Source organism: Neoarius graeffei, chromosome 18 (assembly GCF_027579695.1).
Source record: "Neoarius graeffei isolate fNeoGra1 chromosome 18, fNeoGra1.pri, whole genome shotgun sequence".
NCBI classification, from domain to species: domain Eukaryota; kingdom Metazoa; phylum Chordata; class Actinopteri; order Siluriformes; family Ariidae; genus Neoarius; species Neoarius graeffei.
The window spans coordinates 36,300,235-36,315,769 of record NC_083586.1 but is presented as its reverse complement, the minus strand read 5'-3'; the positions used below and the strand labels follow the sequence as shown (position 1 = coordinate 36,315,769).

The 15,535-nt window shown below is 41.4% G+C and overlaps 1 long non-coding RNA gene across 1 annotated transcript; it reads left to right on the top strand.

The window, feature by feature from the left end:
- The first annotated feature begins 4,965 nt into the window (after positions 1–4,965).
- LOC132866721 (uncharacterized) lies at positions 4,966–10,019 on the top strand. The gene is made up of 3 exons (XR_009650617.1): positions 4,966–5,030; positions 6,226–6,367; positions 9,273–10,019. It is a non-coding gene; the product is annotated as an uncharacterized LOC132866721 (long non-coding RNA).
- Positions 10,020–15,535: the final 5,516 nt, after the last annotated feature.

Here is a 15,535-nt window from a genome sequence, read left to right as displayed (position 1 = left end):
ATGCAGGTTAGGTTAACTGGTGACTCTAAATTGACCATAGGTGTGAATGTAAGTGTGAATGGTTGTTTGTCTCTGTGTCAGCCCTGCGATAACCTGGTGACTTGTCCAGGGTGTACCCCACCTCTCACCCATAGTTAGCTGGGATAGGCTCCAGCTTGCCTGCGACCCTGTAGGACAGGATAAGTGGCTACAAATGATGGATGGATAATGAAAGATGTTACAAATGTCACCTTATCTTCCTTGAGCGATATGTGATACGCAAATGATACACAAAATTGTGAAGCGTTACCACATTTGGGTGGCACGGTGGTGTAGTGGTTAGCACTGTCGCCTCACAGCAAGAAGGTTCTGGGTTCGAGCCCAATGGCCGACAGGGGCCCTTCTGTGTGGAGTTTGCATGTTCTCCCCATGTCTGTGTGGGTTTCCTCTGGGTGCTCCAGTTTCCCCCACAGTCCAAAGACATGCGGGTAGGTTAACATGGGGCAGCCATGGCCTGAGGTTGGGCTGAAGTGCCCTTGAGCAAGGCACCTAACCCCCAACTGCTCCCTGGGTGCTGTAGTATGGCTGCCCACTGCTCTCAGTATGTGTGTGTGCTCATTGCTCACTAGTGTGTGTATATGTGTGTTCACTGCTTCAGATGGGTTAAATGCAGAAGAGGAATTTCACTGTGCTTAAGTCTGTGCTTGAGTATACGTGTGACAAATAAAGGCTTCTTCTTCTTGAAATTAACCATTCATAACTTTTCATACTGTGCCCCAAGCCTTCAAATTAACTATTCATAAACTTTAGCAGAACTGAACTGAACTGTTTAATTTAATGCATTCAGATGGAAAGATGATACTGGAAGGTCTCTGACAACTTGAAAAACATGACACAGACCTAAAGATTCATTAAAAACCTATCAAGACCCTCATATTCTGACATTCTTAGTTAGCAACTAGTTATACATAGTAGCTGAACTTCAGCATGCCACTCCATGGGAATAATTTGTGAATGATTCAGTCTCAAGTTATTATTCAGGCATTTCATCATGCCATTCTCATACCATCCTTTTATAACAGTGTTGCACAATATGACATAACCTTGCTGTGTATTAACTTTCCTATGGTCATTAGAACCTTGCATAATGAATTGCTTTTCAAGCCACCGCTATATCTAGCAGGACTTTATGTGTTGGAAATACTGTGCTGGAGATACATGAAGTACTGTGTATTTTGATAAATGGAGAACAGAGGTGCAAACAGAGTTGACACTGCTGTTAACAATAATTCCTACTCAAAGACTGACTGTATTGTGAAGTGCACTGGAGTGATTTTGTGTACTGACCTGGTTTCAGTAGCAATGAAAGAGACTGAGACAGAGAGAGAAAAAGAGGCCATGTGATTTATGACCCGATGCACTGTAGTTGCTCTGTTTTTATCATCACTCCTCGACCATGCGCAGTACCTGGTAGCTGCAGGGCACAGTAGTGGAGATGATTCATATTCCTTTAATGAAGCAAAGCAAGCATGAGAACCTTTTCAACCTCCTCCACAGTACTCATGGATGGGAAGAGTACTTCCAAGTTGTCTACTCTGGGACAGGGCCAGTGTGCACAATGTTTGGGAAATAAATGTTTTTTAACCAAGATATATTAATTCATTTATTTTTAGTGCATGCTTCATTCTAATCAGGGTCTTTGTGGTTCTGGACCCTATTCCAAGAAAGGGGAATACATACTGGATTGGATGGTAGTCCATTGCAGGACACCATGCACACATATATCCACACAATTTTTCACACACTCATTCATACCTAGGGTAACTTACTGCAGCCAGTCCATCTAATGTGAAACTTAACACAGACAGCTTCTGATTGAATGAAGTACTGGAGAGCTGTGAGGCAGCATTGCTACCCACTGTGCCACTATGCCCTCATTTGACCAGGTTTTCTTGATCAAGTAGGTCATATCAATGGATCCTCTAGGACTACACCTGGCCCAGGTGTAGACAACTTCCTCAGTTGTCCTTCTATGATCATAAGGTTGTCGTGTAATGGTGATGATACACGGGGCAACTTTTTGGGCAATGTTGCCGAGCAATGTTGCTGGGCAATTGCGTTTTGATGGTGATGATACACGGGGCAACTTTTTGGGCAATGTTGCCGAGCAATGTTGCTGGGCAATTGCGTTTTGACTCTTTTCTATTGAGATTGGGCAACATTGTTTCTTTCTGAATGGTTTTGATAATCTCTGGCAACTTTTTGAGATAAGCCAATCAGAACGCGAGTATCGAGTCATGTGACCTCCGGTGAGGTTCGGATCAGAAATTTCAAACAAATATGGCGGCCGCTCAGTGTCAGTGGAGTGAAGAGATGGAGAGGCTCCTCATCTGTTTTTACGCCGGTAAGTTATTTTAATATTCTATATGGAGGAATTTACCTCACCAAAGCTCTAAAAAACAACAGACAGCTTGATTAAATGGTCACAGCAAAAATTAAGACATCGATTTTTTTTTAGCTAACTGTAAACTGCCGTTGCTAACTGCTGTTGCCCATTGTTAGTTGCCCTGAAAAGTTGCCCTGTGTCTCACCTAGTTGCCCGTTGCCAGCAACATTGCTCGGCAACATTGCCCAAAAAGTTGCCCCGTGTATCATCACCATGACTCTTTTCTATTGAGATTGGGCAACATTGTTTCTTTCTGAATGGTTTTGATAATCTCTGGCAACTTTTTGAGATAAGCCAATCAGAACGCGAGTATCGAGTCATGTGACCTCCGGTGAGGTTCGGATCAGAAATTTCAAACAAATATGGCGGCCGCTCAGTGTCAGTGGAGTGAAGAGATGGAGAGACTCCTCATCTGTTTTTACGCCAGTAAGTTGTTATTTTAATATTCTATATGGAGGAATTTACCTCACCAAAGCTCTAAAAAACAACAGACAGCTTGATTAAATGGTCACAGCAAAAATTAAGACATCGATTTTTTTTAGCTAACTGTAAACTGCCGTTGCTAACTGTTGTTGCCCATTGTTAGTTGCCCTGAAAAGTTGCCCTGTGTCTCACCTAGTTGCCCGTTGCCAGCAACATTGCTCGGCAACATTGCCCAAAAAGTTGCCCCGTGTATCATCACCATAACACTACATTGTGTATTTGAAATGGGGAAGAGTTCAGACTCTCTTGACCTAACCTGAAATCAGCTTGGGCCTCAGTGAGAAGATTCTCCAATATTCAGTAGTAAATGTTTGTCCTGACCATGACTGTTTATGTATCACATCGCAATGTTGGTGGAATTCTCAGTAAACCCAAGATCAGTTCTTTACTTTATCTTTGAGTGATCAAGATCAAGATTGGAGCCTAGAGGATAAGATTGGGCAACAGGTGCACTATAGGTCAATCCTGAGCTCAGGTCACTGTCTGTTACCCATTTTCCACCAAGGTGGTTCCAGGGCTGGTTTGGAGCCAGTGCCTAATCTCAAACCAGTTCTTTGCATTTCAACAGACAGAGTACTGGCTCTTGACCAGGATAACTGATTCCAGAGCAGCACCAATACTTTGCTGGTTTAGAACCAATAACCTCTTACATCAGAGGCTAGGGGCAGGATTATCGTGACCAACAAGACCAACAAGAACTTTGTGACCACCATTTACAAAAACCCACAGCTTGTGTAGCATTTAGTTTTACTAATCTGAAGAAGAAGAAGAAGAAGAAGAAGAAGAAGAAAGCCAATGTAGTCCCCCATTATTATTGTTGTACTTGACACTAGTGGCACTAGCCAGGGATGTGCTAGCGGCACTAGCTAATGATGCAAGTGAGGCAAGATTAGAGATGCTAGTGAGTCCAGACTAGTGGCGCCAACTATGGGGCTAGCAGCTGGGAAAACTGAGACATGTACAGTGACATAATGACGTGGCTCTATGGCCATAGCCTGTGGAAAAACAAACCAGTTCTTAGAAGGTTTGCAATTTGAACCAGCTCTGAACCAGCACTAGAACCAACCCAAAGTAGCACATGGTTTGCATTGGTGGAAAGCGGTATGAGTGAAATTTTGCATGTTCTGCCTATATCTATGTGGGCTACTTCTGGGTTATCCAGTTTCTGACTATTAATTACCCTGTGCATATGCATGGTGCCCAGTTCATATTTTGCACCCAGTGTTCCCAGAATAGGGTCCAGATTCACCATGACCCTTACCAGGATAAAGAGCAAGATAAATGTTTGAGTGTTTTCTCTAGAAGACCATGCAAACCTAGTCTCTGGTCAATAAATGGTATTTGGGACACATTAAAAAAAAAAAAAGGAATTCTCTTGTACAAAGTGCTGGTATGACCATCCTGCATGCTGGCTTTGTTTAATGTTTGGAGATTTCCTAGCAGTATTATCTCTGATGTAATTCCAAAAGGCTCAACACAGAGCTGGGTCAGGAAAGGGCCATGACTTCATTGCTTGCTGATGCAAGTGCTCAAGTTGTTTTTATGACTAGAAATGTCTGATGTCTCTATATTCAACCTAAATGGTGCCTATGATCAGATATTCCAGCTGACTGAATTGATATTAGTGTGTAAAGGCCGACTGCAGCTCTCTTTGTCACTCTGCCTTGATCAATTTTTACTAAACAGCAAGAATACAGTTCCTCTTTCAAATTGTGCTTATAATGATAGATAAAGATTTGTCTTGTTGAAGATTTACTTGATGCCCCAGTTATGAAAATGTTCATGTTTTCACAATAGGAAATATCAGACAATGAATACACATACATAAATCATAGAGGAGTTCGAGACCTGCAGCAGTTCTGCCATTTCTGTGTTGTTTATCAGGCTCAGTAGGGCAGCGAGTGAGAAGGCAGGTTAAATTTAGAAGGGAAGATTACTGTATACATGCATGTGCTTCTAGTCAAATGTGTACCACCACACTGACTTCCCAACCATGGCGGTAGGATGTGTTTCTTTAGTCCTCCGACTAATTTTCTGTTTTTTGATGTTTGCTTGTTCCGTTGGTTCTAAATCTTTATTAAGGGAACCTGGTTTATGTTGTAGACCTACTCTACGACTAAAGGTTTGTTCTATTATCCCTTTGAAGTTTGCTATTGTTAAACAGTGCAAACATGGATTGAACGCTGTTGCTCTGCCTTTCGATGCTCATGTTGTGTTGGAAGCTTACTTCCTGCTTTGTTGTGATGTGGCTTTGAATCCTGACCCGTCTAAACAATTTCTGGAAAAGGAATCTCAACTTACAAGAACTTGTAATAGGCAAAATTTAAAATGCATCTTAGTAAATGTTCGAAGTCTTAAAAGCATTCATAAGTCTCTGAGCGCTGATGGTAATTGTTACGACAGAACTTGCCAACTCATAGCCTTTCAAAAGCTTGTTTAAGCTTCTGCTGAATGGGCTTTTGAATATCAATTAAGTAAAGATTACTATTTTTTAGTTTTATTTAATTTTTTGTGATGTAATGATGTATTTATATTTATTATTTAGTTTTATTTATATGTATATACATCTTTCCCCTCCTCCCCCTTTTTATTATTATTATTATTATAGGGCACACTGTTATTGGAGCCTAGCTCTGTTGTGTGCCCCCCACCATTTTATTTATTTATTTATCAATGATGGTGATGATTATTATTCATCTCATCTCATCTCATCATCTCTAGATGCTTTATCCTGTTCTACAGGGTCGCAGGCAAGCTGGAGCCTATCCCAGCTGACTACGGGCGAAAGGTGGGGTACACCCTGGACAAGTCGCCAGGTCATCACAGGGCTGACACATAGACACAGACAACCATTCACACCTATGGTCAATTTAGAGTCACCAGTTAACCTAAACTGCATGTCTTTGGACTGTGGGGGAAACCGGAGCACCCGGAGGAAACCCACGCGGACACGGGGAGAACATGCAAACTCCACACAGAAAGGCCCTCGCCGGCCACGGGGCTCGAACCCGGACCTTCTTGCTGTGAGGCGACAGCGCTAACCACTACACCACCGTGCCGCCATGATGATGATGATTATTATTATTATTATTATTATTATGTGTTTATTTATTGTATCTGAGGTGGAAGCTTAATAAAATAAAAAAAAAATAAAAAGTACTATGTGAGCACAGATGAGTTGCATAGTGTCATACTGTTTACTTGACTGAAGTATTTAGTACTCCAAAGTTTACCTCAAATATGAAAGATGGCTGTAATTGTGCAAATGATAGATGATAGGTAGATGATAAATGCTATAATTTTTTTCTTTATTCCAGGTTTGTCTACTGTCAAACAAGTGGTCTAATATGGGTTGTTTCTTTCAACTAATATATTTGAAGCCTGACTTTGAAAAGAAAGGACCCCCCCCCATAAAGAAGAAGAACAACAACAACAAACGCTAACTTTACTAACAACCTTGTAAGTCTGTCATAGACAACCACTCATGGAAATCTAATCTCATGATCTAATCTTAAATAAATATCTCCATATAGAAAGCTTCACCATATCAATGATTATACATTTTGCTTTGTTAAAAAACAACGTTTATTAAAAACCTGTTTATTATTAGCCTTAGATTATGTAGAGTTACACAGGGAGAACATGCAAACTCCGCACAGAAAGGCCCTCGCCAGCCACGGGGCTCGAACCTGGCCCTTCTTGCTGTGAGGCGACAGCGCTAACCACTACACCACCGTGCCGCCTGTTGACAACTCCATTTCAACAAATCAGCAAAGCTAGTGAAGCTAGTGATGTCATCCATCTTCCATCATGGATGCAGCCATGATTTGTTGACTTTTCTTAGTTCATTTGGTAAACTGGTATTTATTTCATGTAATAATGCATTAAAACATGGAAAACTTCGATGACGCCAATAGACAGGTGATTGTATCTCAGGTTGATTATAATCAATAGGCAAGATATTGAAGATGTCATACCTAGGAGCTAAAGTTTGCAAGGAGGGAGATGGTATGAAGGACTTGAAGAACAGGCTGTCCAAAGCAAGAGGGGCATTCATCAGCCAAAAGAAAACCTGGAGCTCCAATCACATTGTGAGAAAAACAACACTGGGGCAATACAAGAGTTCTGTGGGTTTGGACCATATGGGCTAGCCTTCGTGCCCCATGCAAATCAATGAGCCTTCGACACCCATGATCCTGTCACCGGTTCACCGGTTGTCCTTCCTTGGCCCACTTTTGGTTGGTACTAACCACTACATACCGGGAACACCCCACAAGATGTGTCATTTTGGAGATGCTCAGACCCAGTCATCTAGCCATCCCAATTTGGCCCTTGTCAAAATCGCTCAGATCCTTACGCTCGCCCATTTTTCCTGCTTCCAACACATCAACTTCAAGAACTGACTGTTCTCTTGCTGCCTAATATATCCCACCCCTTAACAGGTGCCATTGTAATGAGCTAATCAATGTTATTAGACTGCGAGTTGGTCTAGTGGTTAGCGTGTCCGCCTCTTGATCGCAAGTTCTATTCGTGGTCAGGTCATACCAAAGACCATCATAAAAATGGTACCTACTACCATCTGGCAAGGCACGCTACAATACAGATATAAGCGGGGAAGTCAAACTCTTGTGCTTACCAGAGGACTAGCCCTCCCACTATAACCCTAGCTGTATTGAGGTATTTCACCCACGTGACCAAGTCATGTGATGCTGCCATTTTGGACGGCACGGCTCGAATCAGTTTGAATGCGAGGAAGGCGACAAATGAAAAACATAAAAGAAAAAGGAGCGAGATGCAGAAAACACCTTCACTATCCAGTGACGTAGGGCATTTACAGGGCGAGCAGAGGGAGAGGTATTTGCAAAAATTGAGGTTAGCAGGCTTAGAGAACGACGTTTACCTGCTTCCACCAGGATTGTTCACTGACGTACGGAAGTACACGAAGCCCTCGTCTTTACCTGACTTCGGCCCACATGATCTGTATACCTATGTCATTAAAAACCCATCGCCATACACAGGTATTGATCTGAAAGCGTATAAGAGTTTGGATACCTACAAATATTTTGTGTCAGGCTGGGTAACATGCCTACATCAGTGGGTCGTCCCTGGAGCCAGTGGTCGCCATCTTATTACAGCTAAGGTTTGTTCACATTTTCATTTACTTTCGGTCCTCAGGATAAACAAAATGTTATTAAATGTCATTGAAATAACTTCTTAGTCTGTTGAGACATGGCCCGTTATAAATTTGCTGTTACCAGGCAATGACCAAGAACTGTATTATTAGGGTCGGTGTAGTTGTAGCAGTGCACTAGCAGCTAGCTGTTAGCACTAGCTAATGTCAACAACATCATAGCTGGTATGTTACTGTAGCAATGTTTACGTTCAGTCATTTGGATGAGTGTTAAAACCTTTCAGTCTCAAGTTTTTCCTTTACTGGATTTACTAGTTTACTGAGCTAGCGCGCTCGGGCAAGCTGGGAGCTAGTGCGCACTAGCCTGCCGGCGGCCGGCGCACTAGCTCAGTAAACTAGTAAATCCAGTAAAGGAAAAACTTGAGACTGAAAGGTTTTAACAGTCATCCAAATGACTGAACGTAAACATTGCTACAGTAACATATCAGCTACTGTTGTTGACATTAGCTAGCTTGACGTTCAAAATGGCAGACACCGGGGCGTCACGTGACCCTGTGACGTCAGGTGAAATACCTCAATAGGCGAGAGGCTGAGGGCTATTGAAATGGAGATTGGCGCTGCACCCATATGCCTTAAAGAGTTGGTTAGTACTGGGACAGGAGACTGCTTGGGAAGACCAGATTCTGGCGTGAGAAGGACTTTGACTTTTTGAATCAATGTTATTAACTTTGCCTCTCAGTAGTCATAATGTTATGGCTGCTCTGTGTACATTCAAGAGAGAAAGGAAAGAGGTGGACTGGGGCTCTTCAACTGTTTTTATGACTAAAAGTATTTCAGCAATGTGGAAACATAAAAACGTACTCAGAAAACCTGGCAGGTTCTTAGAGCCATAATGTTCAGAAAGTATTTTACAAACATCAGCTGGAAAGGAAAATATGGCACAATTGGATCCCAAAATTAGATTCAAATTTAAAATATTACATTAAAGAGGTTTATCCAAAATTGGATCATAGGCACCAGATGTTTTTCTACTCTGAAAGAAGACTACTTTCTTCATATCTTATGTCCATAAAGTTATGCTTAGGATCAGTAAAAGTAATAAGATATTACAAATAATAATTCCTGATAGCATGAATCAACACCAGGTACCAGCACTGGTGAGTAAACATACTGTATCTCATGCTTGTTTTCATCTAATCACTGAGGTCTGTTTTGTTTTTACCCTTACTGCAGGTTGATGACTCTGTCAGTCATGTCACTCCTGGACATTTCCCAGCGTGTTTGTTCAGAGTGATCTATCAGTGCATAAGCAAACAGCACATGGATGCTGGGAACTGCTGGAGTCTTTTCGGTCAATAATAATGATATCATATGAATCATAAAACACTGAGTAATCCTGTGAAGATTATGACAGCAATAACTCTGGGAAAGTGAAGCTCACGTGTGTGAATATGTGTATTAAAGTGTTACAGTGACATCAGGACTCACTGACCCGGTCTGTCACACAACAGAGATTTCTTGCACACAATCCTTGCTTTAAATCACTACATTTGTCTCCACATACACATGGTTTGGTTCCGGTTGGAAGCGGACGTCACATTGCTGACTGTCACTTGTTTACCAGCTTCCGGATCAGAGCTCATTCTTTTTCTCAGCTTTGAACGCCTCCACTGTGCCACAAATTTAAACCCACACCACGTGGAGGTTATAGAACCTTTTGTGCTCTAATAATGGTGAAATGGAGGGATGGGCTTGGAGCTGCAGAGGGGAACTGCACATCCAGAGGTTCCTCTTCTGCTGCTGCAGTTCTGGTGTAAACAAGTCAGGATTGTATGTGAAGGATCCTACTGTGCTGCTCTCTCTCTCTCTCTCTCTCTCTCTCTCTCTCTCTCTCTCGGCAAAATTTCCTATGCATTGGGGCTCACCCTAGTGGTAAAAAAGAAAATCTTTTTCGCAACAAACAAGGGTGGGAGTACTTGTACTCAGTTACTGTATTTAAGTATTATTTTAGCAAAGTTATACTTGACTATTATCATCCTTGAATACTTGTACTCTTAATTAAATTAATTTTTGTCATTTCCAAGAAAAAAAGTACTGTTTATTTAGAACATGCCATTATTATTTAGAACTTCCATCCATCCATCCATAACCACTTATCTTGTGCAGGGTCTTGGGCAAGCTGGAGCCTATCCCAGCTGACTATGGGTGAAAGGCGGGGTACACCCTGGACAAGTCACCAGGTCATCACAGGGCTGACACATAGACACAGACAACCATTCACACTCACATTCACACCTACGGTCAATTTAGAGCCACCAGTTCGCCTAACCTGCATGTCTTTGGACTGTGGGGGAAACCGGAGCACCCGGAGGAAACCCATGCAGACACAGGGAGAACATGCAAACTCCACACAGAAAGGTCCCAATCGGCCACTGGGCTCGAACCCGGACCTTCTTGCTGTGAGGCAACAGTGCTAAGCACTACACCACCGTGCCGCCCCTATTTAGATCTTCAAAGTACTTATTATGAAGGCCTTGTCTTCTCTCATTCAGCCAATAGAATGAGACATGGACTCAGTCTATTTCAAGTTGTCAATGTAGAATAAAGAAATCTACAATCATAACAATTCATCATCTGCTCTGACATTCACATGCTACACAATTTAGGTAGTGCTGTAGCTATCTGTGTGTCTTAATATGGATAAGTCACCATGACTGCAGTGTGGAATGTGAGGGTGAAGACTCCTGGTCCTGCCACAGTACAATGTTTCAGTATACTGGACAAAGCAAATATTCATGAGGTATCTGCTTTGCCTCCCTAGAAGGCATGAACTCCATCCAATTTGAATAAAGCATGTTGAGGTAAGATGGGCTATTTTGCAAACATTAACTGGCTATATTTAACCAAGGTAGTCTGTTTTCTTTGCTAATGACAGGTTCGAAAACCAGTGATTCTTGTTGCTAAGATAAACTTGACTTGGCAGCAAGTCAAATTCTAACTAGTGATAATTACTGTCATTTACAGGATTTTTATTACCTCCGCCAACTTTGTTGGAGAAGGTTTTGTTTTCGCCTCTGTTTATTTGTTCGTTTGTTTGCCTTTTCAGAAAGCAACTCAAAAAGTAGTGAATGGATTTTGATTAAAGTTTAAGGAAAGGTGGGCCATGGGCCAAGGAACAATTGGTTAGATTTTAATGCAAATCTGAATACGTGGCTTGGCGGAGGTATGCACTCTACTGAGTGCCCTTCTAGTTTACTTCTGATGTTTTCAAGCAAAACAGCAGAGTTGCTTATAACAGTTTTAGATATGTAATAATAAAAGCTTGTTTTCACATTAAACTCAGTTTCATCAGTTAAAATAGTTCCTTTTTAGTTTTATTGTGTGAGAACATTTAAAAGTAGCAACACTTTTACTTTCACCGGAGTACATTTCAGGCTGAATACTTCCACTTTTACTTTTTTTTTTAAAGATTTTGACTCATTAAATGATATATGCTTTCATTTTCTATACTGCTTTTCATTGCAGTTCAAGGGGGAAATTGGAACTAATTCCAGCTAACACTGGATGAGAAGCAGAGTAGACCCTGGACAGGTCACCAATCTATTGGAGGGCTAACACAGAGAGACAAACATACTCTCATTCACACCTAAGGACAATTTAGAGTAGCCAGTTGACCTAAACTGCACGTCTTTGGACTCTGGGGGAAACCCACACAGACACGAGGAGAACATGCAAACTCCACACAAAAAGGCCCCAGTTGCCCAGCAGGTTCAAACCCAAAACCTTCTTGCTGTGAGGTGACAGTGTTAACCTCTACACTACCATTCCACCCTCTACACTTTCACTTCAGTAAAATTTCTCAGTTCTTTTTCCTCCCCTGGTAATGATGACATTGAATCATTCATAGTTTGAGTGAATATGTTGCTTGTATCACTCCTGAGGACTAGAACATACTCCATCTATCATGGCTCTCTCTGTGTCTCTGTGCAAGTGTGTGCTTGGCTGTATCCAGTTGTTAAAGGAGAACTGAAGATAAATTTTTTATTATCAAAATTCTATTTATCTCATTTTATTAAATATAGGAATGCATTTCTGATAGTTATTTTGACACTGCTATAGCAAGTTATGAGTGTTTGAAATATGCTATGTAATATATCAGTCCATATGTCAAAGCAATGGCCGTAAACAAGATTCGTTGAGACCTGTGCGAGACATCGTAGGACAGAAGTAAAACGTACAGCGGAAATCAAAGTGACCAACATCTGCCAGCATTGTCAAAAGACACGCGTGCCCTCTTTTGAATGCTGACGTAATCAAGACAGAAGTTTTGTTTGTTTTGATAGCAATCAGGAAAGTTTGAAAAAAGTAGGCAGTAATTGTCATTTAAACTCGTTTTTGTACAATATTTCGTTTGGAAAACAGTTTTCAAAATGGCAGCACTGAGACCTGGCTGACACTTCACGTTTCACAGTCTCGCACAAGTCTCGTGAAGATCGCGGGGATAAGCAACGCCTGCCGTGAACCAAACGAACTAAATTCAACATGGCTAAAAACCAAATCGGCCAATAAGTATAATATTTAATTGCAATTAGTTGCCAATACGAGTCACGATATAAGGTTACTAAAACCGAAAACGTAATTGAATAACGTTAAATAAGAAAAAAGGCGGGGCGGCATGGTGGTGTAGTGATTAGCACTGTCGCCTCACAGCAAGAAGGTCCGGGTTCGAGCCCCGTGGCCAGCGAGGGCCTTTCTGTGCGGAGTTTGCATGTTCTCCCTGTGTCCGCGTGGGTTTCCTCCGGGTGCTCCAGTTTCCCCCACAGTCCAAAGACATGCAGGTTAGGTTAACTGGTGACTCTAAATTGACCGTAGGTGTGAATGTGAGTGTGAATGGTTGTCTGTGTCTATGTGTCAGCCCTGTGATGACCTGGCGACTTGTCCAGGGTGTACCCCGCCACTCACCCATAGTCAGCTGGGATAGGCTCCAGCTTGCCTGCGACCCTGTAGAAGGATAAAGCGGCTAGAGATAATAAGATGAGATGAAGAAAAAAGGCAAGTTTAAAAATGACTTCAGTTCTCCTTTAAATTGGTGGTGAATTTGTTATGTAAATGGATAGCAGAGCTGAACTCCAGTACTATACACTGAGGGAAATGTAAATCATAGGATGGTATAACTGTAAAAAACATCTACTGAACTGAAACTTACCCAAAAAAAGTGAAGTAACAATCCTAAACAAAACAACAACAAAATTTTAGTCAATTTAACGAAGCATATTTTAAGCAAGGGATGCATGGTACCAAGGATTAGTCTCCTAAAAATATTACAAATTTAACTACACATACATTTTACTTAACTCTGGGTTAATTGAACTTAAAAATTGAACAGCGTAAAAAGTACACCTCATCTAAACCTTATCATTTTTATTTCAGTGCCAATTTTACTGGTGCAGTGTCACCTCACAGCGAGAAGGTTCCGGTTTGAACCGCATGGCTGACAGGGTCCTTTCTGTGTGGAGTTTGCATGTTCTCCCGGTGTCTACATGGGTTTCCTTCCACTTTAAAAACATGCAGATTAGGGAAAAATTGTTGAACTTGTATGCCCCTCTGGATAAGAGCATCGATGCCTTAATCGATACATTAATGCCTGTAATGTAATTTCAGGGTGACTAACAAGAAGTTTAATACAGTGGTGCTTGAACATTTGTGAACCCTTTAGAATTTTCTACATTTCTGCATAAATATGACCTAAAACATCATTGGATTTTCACACAAGTCCTAAAAGTAGATAAAGAGAACCCAGTTAAACAAATGAGACAAACATATTATACTTGGTCATTTATTTATTGAGGAAAATGATCCAATATTCATATTTATGAGTGGCAAAAGTATGTAAACCTTTGCTTTCAGTATCTGGTGTGACCCCCTTGTGCAGCAATAACTGCAACTAAACATATCCAGTAACTGTTGATCAGTCCTGCACACCGGCTTGGAGGAATTTTAGCCCATTCCTCCGTACAGAACAGCTTCAACTCTGGGATGTTGGTGGGTTTCCTCACATGGACTGCTTGCTTCAGGTCCTTCCACACCATTTCGATTGGATTAAGGTCAGGACTTGGACTTGGCCATTCCAAAACATTCACTTTATTCTTCTTTAACCATTCTTTGGTAGAACAATTTGTGTGCTTAGAATCGTTGTCTTGCTGCATGACCCACCTTCTCTTGAGATTCAGTTCATGGACAGATGTCCTGACATTTTCCTTTAGAATTTGCTGGTATAATTCAGAATTCATTGTTCCATCAATGATGGCAAGCCGTCCTGGCCCAGATGCAGCAAAACAGGCCCAAACCATGATACTACCACCACCATGTTTCACAGATGGGATAAGGTTCTTATGCTGGAATGCAGTGTTTTCCTTTCTCCAAACACAATGCTTCTCATTTAAACCAAAAAGTTCTATTTTGGTCTCATCCGCCCACAAAACATTTTTCCAATAGCCTTCTGGCTTGTCCACGTGATCTTTAGCAAACTGCAGATGAGCAGCAATGTTCATTTTAGAGAGCAGTGGCTTTCTCCTTGCAACCCTGCCATGCACACCATTGTTGTTCAGTGTTCTCCTGATGGTGGACTCATGAACATTAACATTAGCCAATGTGAGAGAGGCCTTCAGTTGCTTAGAAGTTACCCTGGGGTCCTTTGTGACCTCGTCGACTATTACACGCCTCGCTCTTGGAATGATCTTTGTTGGTCGACCACTCCTGGGGAGGGTAACAATGGGCTTGAATTTCCTCCATTTGTACACAATCTGTCTGACTGTGGATTGCTGGAGTCCAAACTCTTTAGAGATGGTTTTGTAACCTTTTCCAGCCTGATGAGCATCAACAACGCTTTTTCTGAGGTCCTCAGAAATCTCCTTTGTTCGTGCCATGATACACTTCCACAAACATGTGTTGTGAAGATCAGACTTTGATAGATCCCTGTTCTTTAAATAAAACAGGGTGCCCACTCGCACCTGATTGCCATCCCATTGATAGAAAACACCTGACTCTGATTTCACCTTCAAATTAACTGCTAATCCTAGAGGTTCACATACTTTTGCCACTCACAGATATGTAATATTCGATCATTTTCCTCAATAAATGAATGACCAAGTATAATATTTTTGTCTCATTTGTTTAACTGGGTTCTCTTTATCTACTTTTAGGACTTGTGTGAAAATCTGATGTTTTAGGTCATATTTATGCAGAAATATAGAAAATTTTAAAGGGTTCACAAACTTTCAAGCACCACTGTAGGTCCAACCAGATGTAACACACCCATGAGGAAATGCAGTCACATCAGCCTTCATAAAAACTGACCTGGCAGAGCACAATATGACAAATTAAGTGCACAACACCATAAAACTGACTGAACAACACTTGATAAAAAAAACTTTATTGAAGCGGTTTCTCGTTCAAAACATTTCACAATACAATAGCCTTAGGCCTGATACGTGACA